The 17,990-nt window shown below is 40.3% G+C and overlaps 1 protein-coding gene across 2 annotated transcripts in view; it reads left to right on the forward strand.

Moving 5' to 3' along the window:
* The window catches only part of ARHGEF26 (Rho guanine nucleotide exchange factor 26), a 139,749-nt gene that overhangs the window by 82,749 nt on the left and 39,010 nt on the right, over window positions 1-17,990 (forward strand). The window lies entirely within an intron of this gene.

A 17,990-nucleotide genomic window follows, 5' to 3' on the forward strand; every position in this document is an offset into this window, starting at 1 on the left:
ATTATTGACTGTAGTCACCCTGTTGTGCTATCATATAGTAGGTCACCCTTAACCATCCCCACCTCTCCCAGCCCTGATACCTTCCTAGTTCTGGTAAGATCTTTCTATCTCTATGTCCATGATTTTTTTTTTTCTACTTGGGAGGCTGAGGCAGGAGAATGGAGTGAACCCAGGAGGTGGAGGTTGCAGTGAGCTGAGATTGCGCCACTGCACTCCAGCCTGGGTTCACTCCATTCTTCTGCCTCAGCCTCCCAAGTAGCTGGGATTATGGGCACCCGCCACCACGCCTGGCTAATTTTTTTGTATTTTTAGTAGAGACGGAGTTTCACCGTGTTAGCCAGGATGATCTTGATCTCCTGACCTTGTGATCCACCCACCTCGGCCTTCCAAAGTGCTGGGATTACAGGCGTGAGCCACCGTGCCTGGCCCATGAGTTCATTTTTTTTTTTAAAAATTTAAATCCCACAAATGAGAACATGTAATGTTTGTCTTCCTGTGTCTGGCTTATTTCATTTAACATAATGATCTCCAGTTCCAGCCATGTTGTTGCAAATGACTAGATATCATTCTTTTTCATGGCTGCATGATACTCCACTATGTGTATGTACTACATTTTCTTCATTCTTTCATCTACTGATGGACACTTAGGTTACTTCCAGATCTTAGATATTGTAAACAGTGCTGCAGCAAACATAGAAGGGCAGATATCTCTTTGATACACTGATTTCCTTTCTTTTGGGTATATACCCAGCAGTAGGATTTCTGCATCATATGGTAATCAATTTTTAGTTTTTTAAGGAACCTCCAAACTGTTCTCCATGGTGGTTGTACTAATTTACATGTCCACCATCAGTGTATGAGGGTTCTGTTTTCTCCACATCCTTGCCAGCATTTGTTATTGCCTGTCTTTTGCATATAAACCATTTCAACTGGAATAAGATGATATCTCATTGTAGTTTTGATTTGCGTCTCTCTAATGATCAGTGATGTTGAGGACCTTTTCATATGCCTGTTTGCCATGTGTATGTCTTTTCAGAAATGTCTATTCATATCTTCGCCCATTTTTGATTGGATTATTAGATTTTTTTCCTATAGACTTATTGGAGCTCCTTATGTATTCTGGTTATTAATCCCTTGTCAGATGACTAGCTTGCACATATTTTCCTTCTATTCTGGGGGTTGTCTCTTCCCTTTGTTGACTCTATGCTTTGCAGAAGCCTTTTAACTTGATGTGATCTCATTTGTCCATTTTTGCTTTGGCTGCCTGTGGTTGTAGGGTATTTTTCAAGGAATTTTTGCCCAGACCAATGTCCTAGAGATTCTCCCCAATATTTTCTTGTAGTACTTTCATAGTTTGAGGCCTTAAATTTAAGTATTTACTCCATTTTGATTTAATTTTTGTATATGGTAAGAGATAGGGGTATAGTTTTATTCTTCTGCATATAGATATTCAGTTTTCTCAGCACTATTTATTAAAGAGACTGTCTTTTCCTCAGTGTATGTTCTTGGCACTCTTGTCGTAAATGAGTTCGCTGTAGGTGTGTGGATTTGTTTCTAAGTCCCTTTTTCTGCTCCACTGGCCTGTGTGTCTGTTTTTATGCCAGTACCATGCTGTCTTGGTTATTATTGCTCTGTAACATAATTTGAAGTCAGGTAAAGTGATTCTTCCAATTTTGTTCTTTTTGCTTAGGACAGCTTTGGCTATTCTGGGTCTTTTGTGGTTTCATATAAATTTTAGGATTTTTTATATTTTTGTAAAGAATGTCATTGGTATTTTGTTAGTATTTACATTGAATCTGTAGATTTCTTTTGGTAGTATGGACATTTTAATAATATTGATTCTTCCAGTCCATGAACATGGAATATTTTTCAATTTTTTGGTGTCTTCTTCAATTTCTTTATCAGTGTTTTATAGTTTTTATTATAGAGATCTTTCAATTCTTTGGTTAATTCCTAAGTATTTAATTTTATGTGTGGCTATTGTAAATGAGATTACTTTTTAATTTCTTTTTCACATGGTTCACTGTTGGCATAAAGAAATATGCTACTGATTTTTGTATGTTGATTTTGTATCCTGCAACTTTACTGAATTTGTTTATTAGTTCTGATAGTTTTTATTTTGTGGAGATCAAATATAAGACTTTTTGTATTATACTTTAAGTTTTAGGGTACATGTGCACAACGTGCAGGTTTGTTACATATGTATACATATGCTGTGTTGGTGTGCTGCACCTATTAACTCTTCATTTAACATTAGGTATATCTCCTAATGCTATCCCTCCCCCCTCCCCCCACCCCACAACAGGCCCCGCCCGGTGTGTGATGTTCCCCTTCCTGTGTCCATATGTTCTCATTTTTCAGTTCCCACCTATGAGTGAGAACATGCGGTGTTTGGTTTTTTGTCCTTGCGATAGTTTGCTGAGAATGATGGTTTCCAGCTTCATCCATGTCTCTACAAATGACATGAACTCATCATTTTTTATGGCTGCATAGTATTCCATGGTGTATATGTGCCACATTTTCTTAATCCAGTCTGTCATTGATGGACATTTGGGTTGGTTCCAAGTCTTTGCTATTGTGAGTAGTGCTGCAATAAACATACGTGTGCATGTGTCTTTATAGCAGCATGATTTATAATCCTTTGGGTGTATACCCAGTAATGGGATGGCTGGGTCAAATGGTATTTCTAGTTCTAGATCCCTGAGGAATCACCACACTGACTTCCACAATGGTTGAACTAGTTTACAGTCCCACCAACAGTGTAAAAGTGTTCCTTTTTCTCCACATCCTCTCCAGCACCTGTTGTTTCCTGACTTTTTAATGATGGCCATTCTAACTGGTGTGAGATGGTATCTCACTGTGGTTTTGATTTGCATTTCTCTGATGGCCAGTGATGATGAGCATTTTTGCATGTGTTTTTTGGCTGCATAAATGTCTTCTTTTGAGAAGTGTCTGTTCATATCCTTCACCCACTTGTTGATGGAGTTGTTTGTTTTTTTTCTTGTAAATTTGTTTGAGTTCTTCATAGATTCTGGATATTAGCCCTTTGTCAGATGAGTAGATTGCAAAAATTTTCTCCCATTCTGTAGGTTACCTGTTCATTCTGATGGTAGTTTCTTTTGCTGTGCATAAGCCCTTTAGTTTAATTAGATCCCATTTGTCAATTTTGGCTTTTGTTGCCATTGCTTTTGGTGTTTTAGACATGAAGTCCTTGCCCATGCCTATGTCCTGAATGGTATTGCCTAGGTTTTCTTCTAGGGTTTTTATGGTTTTAGGTCTAACATGTAAGTCTTTAATCCATCTTGAATTAATTTTTGTATAAGGTGTAAGGAAGGGATCCAGTTTCAGCTTTCTCCATATGGCTAGCCAGTTTTCCCAGCACCATTTATTAAATAGGGAATCATTTCCCCATTTCTTGTTTTTGTCAGGTTTGTCAAAGATCAGATAGTAGTAGATATGCAGCATTATTTCTGAGGGCTCTGTTCTGTTCCATTGATCTATATCTCTGTTTTGATACCAGTACCATGCTGTTTTGGATACTGTAGCCTTGCAGTATAGTTTGAAGTCAGGTAGCGTGATGCCTCCAGCTTTGTTCTTTTGGCTTAGGATTGACTTGGCGATGTGGGCTCTTTTTTGGTTCCATATGAACGTTAAAGTAGTTATTTCCAATTCTGTGAAGAAAGTCATTGGTAGCTTGATGGGGATGGCATTTGAATCTATAAATTACCTTGGGCAGTATGGCCATTTTCACGATATCGATTCTTCCAACCCATGAGCATGGAATGTTCTACCATTTGTTTGTATCCTCTTTGATTTTGTTGTGCAGTGGTTTGTAGTTCTCCTTGAAGAGGTCCTTCACATCCCTTGTAAGTTGGATTCCTAGGTATTTTATTCTCTTTGAAGCAATTGTGAAGGGGAGTTCACTCATGATTTGGCTCTCTGTTTGTCTGTGATTGGTGTATAAGAATGCTTGTGATTTTTGCACATTGATTTTGTATCCTGAGACTGCTGAAGTTGCTTATCAGCTTAAGGAGATTTTGGGCTGAGACAATGGGGTTTTCTAGATATACAATCATGTCATCTGCAAACAGGGACAATTTGACTTCCTCTTTTCCTAATTGAATACCCTTTATTTCCTTCTCCTGCCTGATTGCCCTGACCAGAACTTCCAACACTATGTTGAATAGGAGTGGTGAGAGAGGGCATCCCTGTCCTGTGCCCGTTTTCAAAGGGAATGCTTCCAGTTTTTGCCCATTCAGTATGATATTGGCTGTGGGATTGTCATAGATAGCTCTTACTATTTTGAGATATGTCCCATCAATACCTAATTTATTGAGAGTTTTTAGCATGAAGTGTTGTTGAATTTTGTCAAAGGCCTTTTCTGCATCTGTTGAGATAATCATATGATTTTTGTCTTTGGTTCTGTTTATATGCTGGATTACATTTATTGATTTGCGTACGTTGAACCAGCCCTGCATCCCAGGGATGAAGCCCACTTGATCATGGTGGATAAGCTTTTTGATGTGCTGCTGGATTCGGGTTACCAGTATTTTATTGAGATCTTATCATCTTCAAACAGGATAATTTGATTTCTTCCTTCCAAATTTGGATGGTCTTTATATCATTCTCTTGTTTGATTGCACTAGCTGGGACTTCCAGTACTATGTTAAATAATGGTGATGAAAGTGGATATCCTTGTTATGTTCCAGATATTAGAGGAAAGGTTTTCAGTTTTCCCCATTCAGTTGATACTAGCTATGGGTCTGTCATATGATTTTGTATCATGTTGGGGTATGTTCCTTCTATACCCAGTTTTTGAGAGTTTTTATCACGAAGGGATGTTGAATTTTATCAAATGCTTTTTCTGCACAATTGAAATGATCATTTTTTTTGTCCTTCATTTGGTTGATATAATGTATTACACTGATTAGTTTGCCTATGTTGAACCATCCTTGCATCCCAGGGATAAATCCCGCTTGGCCGTGATAATCTTTCTGTTTTTTTCTTTTTCTTTTTTTTTTTGATAATCTTTCTAATGTGTTGTTGAATTCAGTTTGCTAGCATTTTTTTTGAGGATTTTTGCATTAATATTAATCATAGATATTGTCCTGTAGTTTTCTTTTTTGATGTGTCTTTGTCTGGTTTTGGTATCACGGAAATATTGGCCTTATAGAATTAGTTTGGAAGTATTCCCTCCTCCTCTGTTTCCTGGAATAGATTGGGTGGGGTTGGTATTAATTTTTCTTTAAATGTTTGGTAGAATTCAGCAGTGAAGCCATTGAGTGTCAGGCTTTTCTTTACTGGGAGGCTTGTTATTACAGCTTCAATCTCATTACTTGTTATTGGTCTATTCAGCTTTTGGATTTCTTCTTGGTTCAATCCTGATAGGTGGTATGTGTCCAGGAATTTGTCCATTTCCTTTAGATTTTCTTTATTATTTGTTTTCTACCAATTTTGGGTTTGGTTGAGTTTCATTGTGAGTTTATTTTTCTTTTCTTTTCTTTTTTTTTTTTTTTTTTTTTTTTGAGACAGAGTGTTGCTGTATCTCCCAGGATAGAGTGCAGTGGCATGATCTTGATGATCTCGGTTCACTGCAACCTCCACCTCCTGAGTTCAAGCATATCTCATGCCTCAGCCTCTCAAGTAGTTGGGACTACAGGCACATGCCTGGCTAATTTTTGTATTATTTTTTAGTAGAGATGGGGTTTCACCATGTTGGCAGGCTGATCTCGATCTCCTGGTCTCAAGTGATCCCCCCACCTCGGCCTCCCAAAGTGCTGGGATTACAGGCAAGAGCCACTGCACCTGGCCTTTTCCTCTTTTTTGATTTAGGCACTTACAGCTATAAAATTCCCTCTTTATACTGCTTTTAGTGTATCACATAGGTTTTGATATGTTGTGTTTCCATTATCATTTGTTTCAAGAAATTTTTTCCATTTCCTTCTTAATTTCTTCTTTAACCTACTGGTCATACAGGAGCATATTTTTAAATTTCTATGTATTTGTACAGGTTCCAAAATTCCTATTATTAATTTTTAATTTTATTTCATTGTGGTCAAAGAATATGCTTGATATTACTTCAGAATTTTTGAATATTTTATGACTTGTTTTGTGACCTAAATATGGACAATTATTGAGAATGATCCAAAGAATGTGTATTTTATAGCTCCTGGACGAAATGTTCTGTAAATATCTGTTAGATCCATTTGGTTTATAGTGCAGATTAAGTCTGATGTTTCTTTGTTGATTTTCTGTCTGGAAGATCTGTCCAGTACTGAATGTGGGATGTTGAAGTCTCTAGCTGTTATGGTACTATGGTCTATCTCTGTCTTTACCTTTAATAATATTTGCTTTGTATATCTATGTGTTCCAGTGTTGAGTTCATATGTATTTAAAATTGTTATATCCTCTTGCTGAATTGACCTCATTATCATTATATAGTGACTTTCTTTGTGTCTTCTTTTTTTTTTTGATGGAGTCTTGCTCTGTCACCCAGGCTGGAGTGCAGTGGCGCAATCTCGGCTCACTGCAAGCTCCACCTCCCAGGTTCACACCATTCTCCTGCCTCAGCCTCTCTGAGTAGCTGGGACTACAGGCACCCGCCACCACGCCTGGCTAATTTTTTGTATTTTTAGTAGAAATGGGGTTTCACCGTGGTCTTGATCTCCTGACCTCGTGATCCGTCCACCTCGGCCTCCCAAAGTGCTGGGATTACAAGCATGAGCCACCGTGCCCGGCTTCTTTGTGTCTTCTTACAGTTTTTTCTGGAAATCCATTGTGTCTGATATAAGTATAGAAACCCCTGTTTTTTTTTTGTTGTTGTTTTGGTTTCCATTGACATGGAGTATCTTTCTCCATCTGTTTTTTTTTTAGCCTGTGTGTGTCTTTATAGGTAAAGTGTGTTTCTTGTAGGCAACAGATCAATCAGTCTTGTTTTTTCATCCAGTCAGCCAGTCTGTGTCTTTTGATTGGAGAGTTTAGTCCATTTACATTCAATGTTATTATTGGTAAGTATGGACTTACTCCTGCTCTTTGGTTATTTGTTTTCTGGTTGTTTTGTGATCTATTCCTTCTTTCTTTCCTTTTTGTCTTCCTCTAGTGAAGATTATTTTCTCTGATTTCATTTTTTGCTTTTTGTTTTTTGTGTTTAAGGTTATCATGAGGCTTGCAAATATTATAACCCATTATTTTAACACAATAACAGCACTATTTGCATAAGCAAGGAAACAAGCAAACAGAAAACTAATAAGAACTCTATGCCTTAACTTTGTACCCCCACTTTTAATCATTTTGTTGTTTCTGTTTATATCTTATTGTACTGACTATGCCTTGAAAAGTGGTTACTATTTCTGATTGGTTAATCATTTACTCTTCTACTTAGGGTAGGGGTAGTTTGCACACCATAGTTACAGTGTTATAATATTCTGTGTTTTTCTATGTATTTACTATTACCAGTGAGTTTTGTACCTTCAGGTGATTACTTATTATTGATTAATATCGTTTTCTTTCTGATTGAAGTGCTCCCTTTAGCATTTCTTGCAGGAAAGGTCTAGTGTTGATGAAATGCCTCAGCTTTTGTTTGGGAATGTTTTTATTTCTCCTTCATGTTTGAAGGATATTTTCACTGGATACACTATTTTAGGGTAAAAGTTTTTTGCCTTCAGCACTCTCTCTCCTGGCCTGTAAGGTTTCCACTGAAAAGTCGTGCCTCTCTCTCCTGGCCTGTAAGGTTTCCACTGAAAAGTCTGCTGCCAGACATATTGCAGCTCCATTGTATGTTATTTGTCTCTTTTCTCTTGCTGCTTTTATTTATTTTTTGTAGAGATGGGGTCTCACTGTGTTATCCAGCTTGTTCTCAAACTCCTGGGCTCCAAAAGCTTCTTAAGCTGATAAAACAACTTCAGCAAAGTCTCGGGACACAGAATTAATTTGCAAAAATCGCCAACATTCCTATACACCAACAATGGGCAATCCAAGAGCTAAATCATGAGTGAACTTCTATTCATAATTCATAATTAACACAAAAAGAATAAAATACCTAAGAATACAGCTAACAAGGGAAGTAAGGACCTTTTCAAGGAAAACTACAAACCACTGCTCAGAAAAATCAGAGATGACATAAACAGATGGAAAAACATTCCATACTTATGGATAGGAAGAATTAGTATCTTTAAAATGGTAATACTGCCCAAAGTAATTTATAGATTCAATGCTATTATTATTAAACTACCATTGACATTCTTCACAGAATTAGAAAAAAAGTATTTTAAAATTCATATGGAACAAACGAAGAGCCTAAATAGCCAAGGCAATTCTAAGCAAAAAGAACAAAGTTGGAGGCATCACACTACCTGACTTCAAACTATACTACAGGGCTACAGTGTCCAAAACAACATGGTACTGATACAAAAACTGACACATAGACCAATGGAATAGAATAGAGAACCCAAAAATAAGACCATACACCTACAATCATCTGATCTTCAACAAATCTGACCAAAACAGACTGTTGAGAAAGGATTCCTATTTAATAAATGGTACTGGAAGAACTGGTTAACTGTATGCAGAAAATTGAAACTGGATTCCTTTCTTATACCATATACAAAAATCAAGATAGATTAAAGACTTAAATGTAAACCCTAAAACTATAAAACCCTGAAAGAAAACCTGGTCATACCATTCAGGACATAGGCATGGGCAAAGATTTCGTGATGAAGATGCCAAAAACAGTCGTGACAAAAGCAAAAATTGACAAATGAGATCTAATTAAACTAAAGAGCTTCTGCACAGCAAAGGAAACTCTCAACAGAGTAAACAGACAGCCTACAGAATGGGAGAAAATTTCCGTAATCTATGCATCTGACAAAGGTCTAATATCCAGCATCTATAAGAAACTTAAACAAATTTACAAGAAAAAAAAACAACTCTATTAAAAAGTGGGCAAAGGACATCAACAGACACTTCTCAAAAGAAGACATACATGTGGCCAACAAACATAAAAAAAAGCTCAACATCACTAATTAGAGAAATGCAAATCAAAACCACAATGAGATACCATCTCACACTAGTTAGAATTGCTATTATTAAAAATTCAAAAAATAACAGATGCTGGTGAGGTTGTGGAGAAAAGGGAATGATTTTGCACTATTGGTGGGAGTATATATCAGTTCAACCATTTTTGAAGACAGTGTGGTGATTCCTCAAAGACCTAGAAACAGAAATACCATTTGACGCAGCAATCCCATTACTGGGTATGCACCCAAAGGAATAGAAATCGTTCTGTTATAAAGACACATGCAATCCCATTACTGGGTATGCACCCAAAGGAATAGAAATCGTTCTGTTATAAAGACACATGCACTTGTATGTTCATTGTAGCACTATTTACAATAGCAAAGACATGGAATCCATTTAAGTGCCCATCAATGATAGACTGGATAAAGAAAATGTGGTACATATATACCATGGTATACTATGCGGCCATAAAAAAGAATGAGACCATTTCGTCTGCAGGGACATGGATGGAACTGGAGGCCATTATCCTTAGCAAAGTAATGCAGGAACAGAAAAACAAATACCACATGTTCTCACTTGTAAGTGAGAGCTAAATGATAAGAATACATGGACACAAGGGGGGAACAACATACACTGGGGCCTACTGGAGGATAGGTGGGAGGAGGGAGTGAATTAGGGAGAATAGCTAGTGGATTCTGGGCAATACTTGGGTGATGGGATGAACTGTGCAGCAAACCACCATGGCACATGTTTACCTATGTAACAAACCTGCATATTGGGCATACATACCCCTGAAGCTAAAATAAAAGTTGGAAATAAACAAAACAAAAACTGGGCCCAAGTAATCCTCTTGCCTTGGTCCCTCAAAGTACTGGGATTACAGGTGTGAGCCGCCATCCTCAGCTTCTTGATGCTTTCAGGATCCTTTCTTTATCTGGGTGTTTAATTATTAAATGCCTTGAGGTAGTCTTTTTTGGGTTAAATTTGCTTGGTGTTGTGTAACCTTCTTGTACTTGGATATTTATATCTTTCTCTAGGTTTGGGAAGTTCTCTGTTATATCCCTTTGAATAAAGTTTCTACCCCATCTCTGTCTCTACCTCTTCTTTCAGCCCAATAACTCTTAGATTTGCCCTTTTGAGGCTGTTTTCTAGCTCCTGTAGCCATGCTTAATCTTCTTCTATTCTTTTTTCTGTTATCTCCCCTGACTGTATTTTGAAATAGCCTGTCCTCAAGCTCACTAATTTTTTCTTCTGCTTGACTAATTCTGCTATTAAAGGACTCTGGTGCAGTATTCAGTATTCCAATTGCATTTTTTTTTTTTTTTTTGAGATGGCGTCTCACTGTATCACCCAGGCTGGAGTGCAGTGGTGCAATCTTGGCTCACTGCAACCTCCGCCTACCGGATTCAAGCGATTCTCGTGCCTCAGCCTCCCAAGTAGCTGGGATTACAGGCACACACCACCATGCCTGGCTAATTTTTTGTATTTTTAGTAGAGACGGGGTTTCACCATGCTGGCCAGGCTGGTCGCAAACTCCTGGCCTCAAGTGATCCGCCCACCTCGGTCTCCCAAAATGCTGGGATTACAGGCGTGAGCCACTGTGCCTGGCCGCCAGTTGCATTTTTTGGCTCCAGAATTTCTGCTTGATTTCTTTTAATTATTTCAATCTCTATGTTAAATTTAGCTGGTATAATTCTGAATTCCTTCTCTGTATTATCTTGAATTCCTTGAGTTTCCTCAACACAGCTATTTTGAACTCTTTGCCTGAAAAATCACATATGTGTGTGTCTCCAGGATTGGTCCCTGGTTCCTTACTTAGTTCATTTGGTGAAGTCATGTTTTCCTGGATGGTGTTGATGCTAGTAGATGTTCTTTGTGTCTGGGCATGGAAGAGTTAGATATTTATTGTAGTCTTCACTGTCTGGGCTTATTTGTACCCATCCTTCTTGGGAAGGCTTTCCAGACATGTGAAAGAACTTGGGTGTTGTGATCTAAGCTGTATCTGCCTTAGGGGCACCCAAAGCCCAGTAACGCTGTGGTTCTTGCAGATTCATATAGGTACCACCTTGATGGTCTAAGATCTGGAAGAAGTCTCTGGATTACCAGGTAGAGACTCCTGTTCTCTTCCCTTGCTTTCTCCCAGATACATAGCCTCTCTCTTTGTTCTGAGTCACCTAAAGATGGGGGTGGAGTGACACAAGCACCCCTGTGGCCACCCTCACTATGATTGCGCCGGGTAAGACCTGAAGCCAGCACAGTGCTGGATCTTGCTCAAGGTCTGCTCTAACCACTCCCTGGCTACTGCCTGTTTACTCAAGGCCCTTAGGCTCTACAGTCAGTCGATGGCAAAGCCAGCCAGGCCTGTGTCCTTCCCTTCAGGCCAGGGAGGTCCTCCGGGTCCCAGGTGGGTCAAGAGGTACCGTTTGTGAGTCAGGGTCTAAAGTCAAAAACCTTAGAAGTCTACTTGGCGTTCTGTTACACTGAGGCTGAGCTGCCACTCAAACCACAAGATGCATTTCTTCCCACTCTAACCTTCCCTTTCCAAAGACGGGAGCCTCACTTTTTAGCCACCACCACCCTAGGCCACGAGGAGTACTGCCAGACTACTGTTGATGTTCCCTTAAGATCCAAGGGTTCTTAAGTCAGCTTGTGGTGAATGCTGCCTGGCCTGGGACTCACCCTTCAGGGCAGTGGGCTCCCCTCTGACCCAGGGCAGGTCCAGAAATGCCATCCAGAAGTCAAGTCCTGGAGTCGGGGACCCCAGGAGCCTGCTTGGTGTTCTGCCTTCCTGTGACCATGCTGGTACCTGAATCCAGGAAGTCTCAGAGGCTGACTCAAGGCCCTTGGCATAGTACCTGGGTATCCAAGCTGTTTATTCAGGGCCCAAGGGCTCTTCAGTTAGCAGGTGTTGAATACTGCCAGGACTGGGTTCTTTTCTTCAAGGCAGCAGGTTCCCTTCTGGTGATTCTCATGCCTCAGCCTCCCAAGTAGCTGGGATTACAGGCACGCACCACCATGCCTGGCTAATTTTTTGTATTTTTAGTAGAGACGGGGTTTCACCATGCTGGCCAGGCTGGTCTCCAACTCTTTGACCTCAAGTGATCTGCCCACCTCGGCCTCCCAAAATGCTGGGATTACAGGCGTGAACCACTGCGCCTGGCTGCCAATTGCATTTGGCACCAGGGTGTCTAGAAACGTTGTCTGGGGTCAGGCACAATGGCTCACACCTGTAATCGCAGCACTTTGAGAGGCCAAGATAGGTGGATCACCTGAGGTCAGGAGTTTGAGACCAGCCTGGCCAATATGGTGAAACTCTGTCTCTACTAAAAATACAAAAAATTAGCTGGGTGTGGTGGTGGGCGCCTGTAATCCCAGCTACTTGGGAGGCTGAGGCAGGAGAATTACTTGAACCCGGGAGGTGGAGGTTGCAGTGAGCCAAGATCGTGCCATTGCACTCTAGCCTGGGCGACAGATCGAGTCTGTCCCCCCGCCCCCGCCGCCCCCCAGAAAAAATGTTGTCTGGGAGGTAGGGCCTGGAATGGGGGCCTAACAACAATGAGCATTACCCTCTCCCACTGTGGCTGAGCTGGTATCCAAGATGCAAGACAAAGCCCTTCCCATTTTTTCCTCTCCTCTTCTCAAGCAGAAGGAAGGGGTCTCTTGGAGCCCCAGCTGTGCATGCCAGCACTCACTTGGCTGCCACAGCTGGTGTCTCAGTATGTCATGTGAGCCCCCATTCCGTTGTCTCTGGGCCTAGTTCAGCACTAGGACTTGTCTAATTGTCACAGTCTTTATGGCCTAAACTGCCTTTCAAGTTCACTGAGAGAGACAGAGTGCTGTAGGCCTTGGTGGCGAGAACTGAAGTTCAGACTGCTGGGATAGGTGAGTTCCTTCTGACTAGGGCTGATTTAAATGCTCCCTCCATGGATGGGCATCAGCTGAGTTTGGTCTGTTTTTTTTCCTGCTCTAGCAGGACAGCACTGAGTTCAGTGCATCACAATTGCTGTGTTTTCTCTCCCCCAGTGCCCAGAGATGCTCTCCGCAACATGCCACTGCTGTAGGAGACAGGGGTGGGTGGGGGGTGGCATCGGGGATTCAAGACTGTTTTTTCTATCTCTTTAGTGCCTCTTTCAGCAATATGAAGATGAAACCGGGTACTGAGAGCTCACCTAAGTTATGGTTCTTATGAGAGTGTTTTCTCTGTGTAGATAGTTGTTAAATTGGTGTCCTTGAAGAGGGTAGCGGGGAGGATGATCGGTGCAGCCTTGTATTCCATTATCTTAGTTGGCCTTGGGCCAATATATATATTTTAATATGCAAACAAGCTGTATTGTTCAGTGCAGAAAATTAAGTTGCAGAACAATATAGAGTAATGACACCTAGAAAATAATGTATAATGTATATGTATGTGTGCATATATATGTGTGTGTGTGTGTGTGTGTGTATATATATATGTATTTTATTGATATGTAGGAATAGTCCCAGAATCATGCACATCACACTTTCAACCATTGTTAGCTGTGGTAAAGGGAGGAGAGTTTGGAAGGGAGGAAGTAATGAGGCTAAGTACAGCTCCGTAAGAACGTATTTAAGTTGACATTGGTATATTTTAACAGTGGATAAAGTGGCCAAGTGCAGTGGCTCACACCTATAATCCCAGCACTTTGAGAGGCTGAGGTAGGTGTATTGCTTGAGCCCAGGAGTTCGAGACCAGCCTGGGCAACATAGTGAGACCTCTTCTCTACAGTAAATCAAAAAAATTAGCCTGGCACACAGCTGTGGTTCCAACTACTCGGGAGGCTGAGGTGGGAGGATTGCTTGAGCCCAGGTTGTTGATCATGCCATGATAGACCCTGTGACCATGATCACACCACTGCACTGCAACCTGGGTGACAGAGCAAGACCCTGTCTCAAAAAAAAAAAAAAAAAGGAAAATTGAATACAATAATAAATATACATTGCAGAATATTTGGAAAACTTAAGAGCCAGTAAAATGCATCAGTAATTTTATCACTTAAAGATGACTATTGTCATTCTATTTTGTATCCTTCTGGTTGGCTTCCTATTCCAATATTAGCATATGGTTGTAAATGAGTACTTAAAAGTGGTCTCCAACCTTTTTGGCACCCCAGACTGGTTTCATGGAAGACGATTTTTCCAAAGACATGGGGTAGGGGGTTGGGGGGTAGGTGGTAGGTGGTTTCGGGATGAAACCGTTTCACCTCAGATCATCAGGCGTTAGATTCTCATGAGGAGTGCACAGCCTAGATCCTTCACGTGTGCAGTTTACAATAAGGTTCACACTCCTATGAGAATCTAATACTGTGATCTGACAGGAGGAGGAGGCAGAGCTCAGGCAGTAATGCTCACTTGCCCTCCACTCACCTCCTGCTGTGTGCTGGATTCCTAACCAATCCATGGCCCTAGGGGTGGGGGATCCATGGTATATATGGTACCTATTTCATTTAACATTCTAAGTTGTGCTCCGTTGAACATTGTCTTACCTAAATGATTGTGCATATCTAACCGTTTCTAAAGATAAATTTTCAGAAGTGGGTTCATGGGAAGAAAAACACAAGAATGTTTTAAAGTCTTTTGTATATAACGCCAAAGTGCCTTCCAGAAAAGTTCACGTCGACATCCACCAGTAGTGTTTCAAAGTGTCTATCTTACTGCGTGCTGCCAGGATCAGATATTCTATTAATCTTTGTTAATTTGATAGATCAAAAAGACTTTATTTGTGTTTTAATTTACATTTCTTTACTAGTAACATTGAGAGAGAGAGAGAGGGAGAGAGAGAGAGAGAGTGTGTGTGTGTGTGTGTGTGTGTGTGTGTGTGTGTGTGTGTGTATGTATGCTTTTGTTCCAGGCCTAATATATATTTATTAGGCCTGGGACAAAAGCTTTAGCGAACCAAATTTAATAAAGCTTTGGCATAAATTGAAGGAAGGTCCAGTAATATACTGAGGCTGCTTTCAGTAAAAACAGCAGAACACGTATGTTCAAATTAATGCTTGTCCCTTCAAAATACTAATTAAAATCAACTCCATTGATGACACCATTGCTTAAGACATCTTGGGAATCTTGTTTTTGGTCTGACTTCTGAAGCGCCTTTGGTTTCTTTAGGATTTCCCTAGTGGTGGCATGACTCCAGCTTTTGCTGATGGGCTCAGAATTTGGAAGTTTAAGAAATAAGATAACCCAAACTTAATAATGCCATTTTTTTCTTTTCATTTTAAGAAGGGATAACTATTGGCCTGGTGTGCTAGCTCATGTCTATAATCCTAGCAGTTTGGGATGCTAAGGTGGGATGATCACTTAATGTCAGGAGTTCAAGACCAGCCTGGGCAATGTAGTGAGACCCCATCTCCACAAAAAAAGAGGGGAGGATAACTATGAAGAAATTATTTCTTTTTTTTTAAATGACTTATAAACAGGCTCTGAAGGTGGTTTGTTTATGCAGAAACGTTTGCAGAATATCCCATTGGGCGTTAGGTGCTATATTGGGCTCTGGGCTTACAATTACAGAAATTTTATAGTCTGTGCTCTCCAGTCTTTTTGGAGAGGTAGTGCCCACATTGAGCACTGAAAGACAAGTAGGGGGATATAAATCTAGATAAGGAGTCAGTTGGACAGAGTGGCGTGAAGGATGTTCAGACAGGGAAACACACATGCAAAAGAGGGAAGGCGGGACACAGCATATGCATCTATCATTTGGTAGGGCCGAGGCCCCACATGGGAGCAGTGAGAGGTTAGGGATCAAGGAAGTAGACACCAGATCATGAAGGGTCTTGCTAAGACTTTATTCTGAAAGCTTCAGGGAGCCTTTTAAGGATTTCTAGTGAAGTTGTTTCGTGATCAGATCTGAACTTAGAAAAACTGACATCTTATTTTTGGAGGATGCATAAGGGTAGGGCAGAAGTGAGGAAAAGAATTAAGAGGCCAGTAATCCAGGCAGCAGGAGGTCTGAGCCTGAGTTCAGTGGCCAGGGCAGAAGTGGACAGCAGGACAGCATCATTAAGGAGACTTGGATTGTTCGTGGAGGGCAAAGCAGAGGGAGGGGTCTGAGTGGTGAGGGCCAAGTTTTGGAGGAAAGTGGATGATGCTGAGTTGAGTCACCAGGATAGACAGTGTGGAGCCAGGGGCAAGAGTGTGATGAAGGAGATGCTCAGGTTTGGTTATGCTGAATTTGAAATGGCTCTGGGACATTTAAGAAGAGATGCCATGTAGATAGTTGGATCCAGAGCCTAGGATGTAGACAAAGTCTGGGAACATAGATTTGGGAGCTACGAACACATTCCCCAAGAGAAGTCACAAAAATGTCCCAAGCAGCAGAGGCCTGATATGGTGCTTGGGTTTCACCCTGATATGCCCTGTTCCTTTCAGGGTATTGCAGTTTCAGGTTGCCCCTGTCTCACACCTAGATATTTTGGCTCTTAGCTTTGATCAGATATAGCTATCAATCCCTGCATCAGTGAACTCACAGGCCACAGCTAAAGATATGCTGTCATTGAAGACAGGTTTGCCCTCCAAGTCTAAAAACCAAGTGAGCAATTAGAAATTGTTTAAGTGCCCATTAATAGGAAATAGAATAACTATATTGTGGAAAGTCCATATAATTATTATAGCATAAATTGGATCATACCATTCCCCCACTGAAAGCCTGCTGGTGACTTTTTTTTGCACCTAGAGTACAGTCCAGACACCTTAAGACCTTGCATGATCTGACCTTGGCCTATCTCTTTTTGCTTCACCCCATGACACCTTCCTTCATGCCAGGATCTTCTTTGACTCACTCAGTCACACACTTTCTCATCTCGTCCTTTGCTTATGGTGTCCCTTCTCTGTGAACCATTGTATCATTTAGTAGTAACTACTTCTCCTTCAGCTTTCAGCTTAAATGACCTCTCAGGAGAGAGTTCCTTGGATCCCTCCCCACTTCCCACTCCCCTACTCACCTGTGTTTTTACTTTATGATCTCAGTCTGTGATTTTTTTTTGCCTTTTGTCTGCCCTTCCATGAGGTTAGGGATTGTAAGTATTCTAACCCTAGTACCTGAAACATAGTAGGTACTAAATAAACTTTTTTTTTAATGAATGATATTTTAGAAGGGGAAATATTTTTGTCTTAATTCAAGCTGCTGTAACAGAGTACCATAAACTGGGTGGTTTAAGGAACAGATATTTATTGCTCACAGTTCTGGAGGCTGGGCAGTCCAAGATCAAGGTATAGGCAGAACCAGTGTTTGCTGAAGGCTGGTTTCCTGATTTGCAGATGGCCACCTTCTTCCTGTGTCCTCACATGGTGGAGAGAGAGCAGAGAGAAGAAGAAAGCTATCCTGTCTCTTATAAGGGCACTAATCCTGTTCATGAGGACTCCACTCTCATGACCTAATAACCTCCCAAAGGCTCTGCCTTATAATATTACCACATTGGAGGTTAGGATTTCAACATGAATTTGGGGGAGACACAAACATTTAGTCTGTAATAATTGATAAGTGAAAAAAGACACACAAGCATAGAATGATCATTTCCAAAAATAAAAGAAAAATTTCTATACATGTATGTGTGTATTTATATGTTCATATAAACATAGGAAAAAAAGAGAAAGTATATGACCCAGTCTGTTTCCAACTACATCTGTGCAGTGGTAGTAGGTCAGGACCTTTTGTGTCCTATTTTATTTACTTCTGTATTATAATAATCATTTATTTTTATAGTGGACGTGTTTATATTTTTATAACTATATTTTTATAGTGAACATTACTTAACAAAGCGAAATATTAAAAGTAAATCCAATTAAAGTTTCCAGTCCTTTTAACAATCACGTTAGTTTTTATGGCCAGTGACTCTTATATGGGCATTTTTTTTTTCTTTTCAGATTTTCCAGTTAATGAGAAATTTGAGATGCAAAATTTGTTTTGATTTAGACCAGTGAATTAGGATTAGGTACTCATTAAACGACTGTGAAAGTCC

This window comes from Hylobates moloch, unplaced genomic scaffold, assembly GCF_009828535.3.
Source record: "Hylobates moloch isolate HMO894 unplaced genomic scaffold, HMol_V3 SCAFFOLD_13, whole genome shotgun sequence".
Taxonomy (NCBI): Eukaryota; Metazoa; Chordata; class Mammalia; order Primates; family Hylobatidae; genus Hylobates; species Hylobates moloch.